General features: G+C 29.9%; 1 protein-coding gene across 3 annotated transcripts in view; it reads right to left on the reverse strand.

Moving 5' to 3' along the window:
• Positions 1-5,132, reverse strand: part of LOC107171901 (uncharacterized) — a 75,337-nt gene extending 70,205 nt beyond the window's left edge. For 2 of the 3 annotated variants that reach the window (XM_015522263.2, XM_015522193.2), the window contains exon 1: positions 4,612-5,132. The gene's annotated coding sequence lies outside the window, so the exon portion shown is untranslated. The remainder of the gene's footprint in view (positions 1-4,611) is intronic. The other variant, XM_015522323.2, reaches the window with a different exon arrangement.
• Between the last annotated feature and the right edge of the window lie 868 nt (positions 5,133-6,000).

The raw sequence follows: 6,000 nt of genomic DNA on the forward strand, positions 1-6,000 counted from the left end.
CTTATTACAATATTATATTTGAGAAAATTTGTACGCAAAGAGTGGGATGAAATTCGTTTAAAAACATAAATAAAGTAACATTAAGCTAGAAGAATTTTAAAGAAAATATGTTTCATGTTCTTAAGAAGACACAATACTTACATAAGTCACATATTATCTAATAAACGTACAACTCCGCGTACAACTTACAACTAAGCAAATCTGCGTCCAGCAGGACCAATTTTGTGTTGATAGCTTTAATATTAAGTGAGTTGTCATATTATAATCAATCATTAAGGCAAGAATATTATCTATGTTTGTGCGTTGGTAGTATATATTTTTATCTTTAAGCGGATTATGAACATTTTTAAATTGCAATATAGTATATTTTACTTATAACCCGATTAAAAGTTGAAACATCGTAAAAACCGATAAACAAAGATAATGTTCTTAAAACTAAATTTGATAATAGATAATTTTACTCTTATATTGAAGCCACTGTATAAAATTGGTTCAGTTCTGTTGTACTCAAAATACCCATATTGCACGTTTTTTAAGACGAAGACAACACTTGTATGTTTTTATTTTTATAGCTCCACACAAATATTATCATAATATTTGTACGACTTTCAAAAGAATTAAAAATATTTTACGGCGGAGATGTTACAAATCGAACCATAAAAAAATTGTTTTATACCCAGATTTAAATGTTATTATTCAAACTTTCATTTAAAACCCGCTGTAAATTGTTTTAAAGTTTTGATAAAATCGAGAATTAGAATGATAGAATATGACCAGTGGCGTATTTAAGGTTTTTCCGCCTCTAGGCACTTTCCAATTCTCCGCCTTCCTCCCACCTCCATCCTTCCTACAATTATTTCTAAAACGTATTTGAATATACAATTTATTATATTATAATATTATATTAAAAAAGATACATTGAGATATATGTAGATATACTAGTATGATTAATTTTGAGCGAACAAAAATTAGTTGAGTTTGATTTCATCAAATGAAAAATACTTTTTCTAATTTTGTAAAAAAAAATTGTTGAAATTTGCCGCCCTCCAATGTTGCCACTCTAGGCCCGGGCCTATAGGGCCTGTGCCTAAATACGCCTCTGAATATGACCTATATCCTATAGAATGATATTTGTCGATACATACTTGATTATAAAACCATTAATCAGAATATTTCAATACAATATAATTATATACGGAATTTTATATAATAAATAAAATATATGAGTTTAATCGGACTATTAATTAAAATGATATTAGAGGTTTAGAGAGTTAAGCACGAAACACTGAAAATTTTAAAGAAAATAATATCTTTTACATCTTACAAATTAAATTTAAATCAAAGTAGGTACCGTATGTACCTATATCTCAGTAGTTGATACTAAATTGCATTTTTTAGTAATTTCAACGATAAAATATATTGTCACGATCATTATAATACACTGTAGTAGAATTATTCTAACGGCTTACTATAACTTGACCTTGGTTTATATGTATACAGACTTCAACCGACCAAATAATGTTAGAACTATAATGACTAATGAGTAATGACATTATAATGGCATTATAAATTTTTATTTTTTGAAGAATTTTATTTATTATTGAGAAATATAATTAGTATAGGTAGTAGGTATCTAACACTATGTATAATGTATATACTACAATGAAAATGTATCAATCCTAAATTTCATGTTGTATAGTTAATTTTAAAACTCTAAGCAAAAGTAATGTTTTTTTTATAATATATAGGTTTTTAAGTTTTTTCTAAAAAATATCCAAAAGAAAAAAAAATAACTATTAATAATATCACCTTACGGATAATCAAGAACTGGTTATGTAGTAGAATATAAAAATATATGCATGTACATAATTATATCACAATTATAAATACCAACTGCATTAAAAGTAATATTTTATAAACTAAAATAATGAACAATTAAGATTGATTAAGATTTATACATTACAACAAACTAAATTATTTAGCTCCAGCATACAAAAATATCAGTATAATTATTATTAACTATAAGATAATATTATAACGATTCATAACTGTATCAACTCAAACCTATACTCAAACTCTTATTAGCACATAAATAGAGTGTATACAACTTAAATTAATATTATTTTAATAACCAAGACACGTTCAATAATTATATATTTTTTAGGCTGTATTCAAAACAAACAAATCCCAGTTTTGTGTAGGTCATAGTTAATCCATAAGACATTATTTACGGCATATTATGTTAATTTTTATAGATGAGAAGTGAAAAATTAATTAATATAAATGTTATTCTGTCTGGCTGTAGTCCGTTGTATAATATTCTTCTACAGAGTCCAAACAAATCAATAGGTTTAACTTATTTCTAAGTTAAACTGTATTTATTTTAAACATTATTATTTTATTCATAAAAATTAATCGAGCATAAACATAATAAATTACTTTCAAACTTTTTTCTTAAATGTAGGATAAAAGGGTAAAAATACAAGAATAAAATTACTGTAAAACTTTGTTAAATATTCTATAACTTAATAATAAATAAGCCAATTAGGTATAGTTTTGTTAGGCGTAATAAATTTAAAATAACATATGAAGCGTAAAAAAAGAAAACGTGATAACTAAAAAGTATATAAATTTTTTTGACGAATACCTATATATTATATAAAACATTTCCCAGTATTACTCACATGATTACATTTTATATTATTACCATACATTTTTATAAAGTTGGTGTAATTGTGTAATGTGTAAACTAAACGTCATAATATATATATATATTACTATTATGTATTAATGTACTACCTAACAAATTAAACAAAAATTTTAAGTTTTAATAACTTTAGATTTGGATTAACCTTTATTACTAAATTAATATAATTGATTTCACGGGTTAAAAGTAATAATTCAATAATATTGTAATTATTTTTTTCAATTGAAAGTTTAAATAGATTAAAATGAACACTGAATACTGACTATTGAGTTGTACATTTTACCTGAATAATAAAAAAATATATTGAAATTTAGATTATTGATTACAAATTACGAGCGGTTACAATTTACAACCCAATTTAATATATTACAATTTTAATTATCTAATAAAATTAATTTATTTTCTTTCAATCATGCATCATCATCAAAATAATTCATAAAATCGAATACCTAACATAATATCAATGTTTCGGGCAGTAAATCTGAACACGTTTGCCCGGGGATCTCCTCTCGTGATCACATTAGAATCTGATATATTTTAATATGTTTATTATTTCTATATATAGCATATTATACATAACTATAAATTATGGTAAGGGGCAAACCACAAAAAAACTCATTACCTGTATGGATTTACAGACAACGATTTTTTTTTGAATTTTGACCAAAAACCTACTATTTATTTAGCACTTGAGTATCAAACTAAAATAGTACAATTTGTAGGCTGGATGATAAAATGTAAGCCATGGTTTAATAATAACAAAAATTTATCAGTGTTAATGATAATATAAAATATTGTTAGGTATAGAGTATAATATTTTAACGATAGAACACGTGCCAAAATCTTTGTGTAATAGCTGATAATGTTATTTTTTAAATTTAATATTGAAACATTCTACGGTAAATTATTAAAATAAAATTATAATGGAAAATTCTCAACAGCTTAGTTATAATGGTAAAGCCGTTTGCACGCGTGAGTATATCACCGTATCTATTTTTAGCAATATGTATATAATTTAAGTATTTATATTTTATATCTGGATTAAGCTTGTATCAGTTGCAGAAGTTCCCGGAAATGACGTTAATATAAACAATTGAATAATATTATATAATATAGCTACTCATTGTTGTTGATACAGAACAACAATTTATTATTATTTGCCATTTGGGTACCAGTACAATATAACATATATTAAATTTGATTGAGAAATATTTACGGAACTTTTAGGTACCTATAGTGCCCTAGTACAAAACACTAATATAAGAAGTTATATATTTAAATTATCCTTACCCACAGAGGTATTTATTAATTGAATTGATTTACATTAACAATTTAAACAGAATTGTTCAAAATAACATTTAATAGCTTACTCGATTAGTTAAGCGTTTTAACCTTTCACTCATAACATTTTATAATTATACAATAACCGAAATACTTTTTTATTATAACGACGGAACAAAACTTCCTAGTTATTATTTAAGATTTAATTAATTTTTTCCAAATATTATCAACTGTCAATACGTGCTCTAATAAAACATAATAATATGAACACCTTCCCGCTTTCCTCCTTACCGGTTTGGTTTGATGTTCCTACCGGAACGTGTAACTGCCACGGATTGGAGAAACGTTAAGAATTCAAATGTTTTATATTAGATACCTACACTATATTATCTATTTCTTCTTAAAGTAGGTATCTAATAACTTAACAAAGATCGACAAACATTAAAAATAAAAAGTAATGTATGTTATTGTTGTACAATAAAAAATAATAATATTAATAGTACCTATTAGTAATTATTAGTAATAAATAATAACCGTAAGTGTTAATGATAATATTAGTGAGAAAATCAAACGAGACTAAATATTAACTGGTAAATAATATTAAAGCTAGTATAAGTACTCACGGGAAGTTGTTATGAAGACGACGTTGTGTCCAGGGTCTTCCGGTACCACGGATAATTGGGTCAGGAGTGCGAGTAAATACAGGTAGGTACGTATATTATTTAATCGGTGCGATAAATGGACGACGGTCGGGATATGATATAATATAGTAATAACGTTATAAGTACCGACAGTGTTGTGGGCACACGGTGAGGACACCCGTAAGGCTGCACGGGAAACGTCCGGAGATTATGGCATCGACGAAGCGGAAACGGTCAACGGGGAGAAGATTCGTGTTGACGAGTCAAAAAAACTGAAACCAATGACGACGAAGTGCCCACCGGGAGAGACGTCGGCGGCGCTGATAAGGGGCGAGCAGCGCGGCGCCGCGCGACCGTTTGATGGATACGTGTGGGGAGGGTAGTGGGGGGACTGGGCGAGTGTGCGTGTGTTCGGCAGCTGGACGCAGCGGACGCGTGCGACTATGACGATGAACGAGGTGCCACGTGCTGCACAGACGGCGGACGACTGGCAACTCCCGGCCCCCGGGCCTTCGACCGATGCGGCTGTGTGCGTGCCAGGCGCTCCGTCGTTGTCGTCGTCGTCTCGTAGCCGCCGCCGTAATAGTCTCTCGGTCCGGCTGCGCTCCCAGTGGCGAGTTTGAGAGTTGACCGGCTGTGGCGGTTGCGGAAAATGACGTCGCCTCCTCCGCCGCTAGCAAAACGTTGTCCTTAAAGAAAAGTGTGTATTAATGCGTTGGCGTTTAACTGGAAAAAAAAACGACTTACCCCCACCCTCCCACTTCTCCGGCACTATCACCCCTCACCAATTACATGTTTGAGAAACCGTCTCCAGCAGTCTACCGCGGCTGCCGTGGCCGCGCGCACCGACATGGGTTTTTATTTTTTGTACAAGATCCTGCTAATTTGAGTTTGGAAAAATCTCCCCTCCCCCCCCCCCCATCGACTTTATCGGTGAGATGACCGCAAGACGCGCTTATGAAATGTTCAAATCGATTTTTTTTTTTATTTCTCCGATGTAATTTGATTGTGACTGGGAGACATACCTATCTATACTTGTACGTTGTACATAATATCTATATACATATATTCAGTTCTAGGTATTATATATTTATATTAGAATCGACTATCGAGTCAAACCGTTAAAAATTCGTTTAGAATAATGTAGTGTACCATGTTATATTTCATTATCTGCATAATATTATTATGAAGAAAGTGTATACGCATTATACATACCAATACATAGGTATATAGGTACTATAATAACGCAAGACTCGGTCGTAAAGTTGTAATAATTTTACGTTTCGAAAAGATGCAACGAAAAAATAATGTTTTAAATTTATAGATTTAATAAAGAATACATCCACGCCCGTCCCTATAAAATGCCGAAAC

This window comes from Diuraphis noxia, unplaced genomic scaffold (genome assembly GCF_037042655.1).
Source record: "Diuraphis noxia isolate RWA-SAM2 unplaced genomic scaffold, SU_Dnox_SAM2 contig0001, whole genome shotgun sequence".
Classification (NCBI taxonomy): Eukaryota; Metazoa; Arthropoda; class Insecta; order Hemiptera; family Aphididae; genus Diuraphis; species Diuraphis noxia.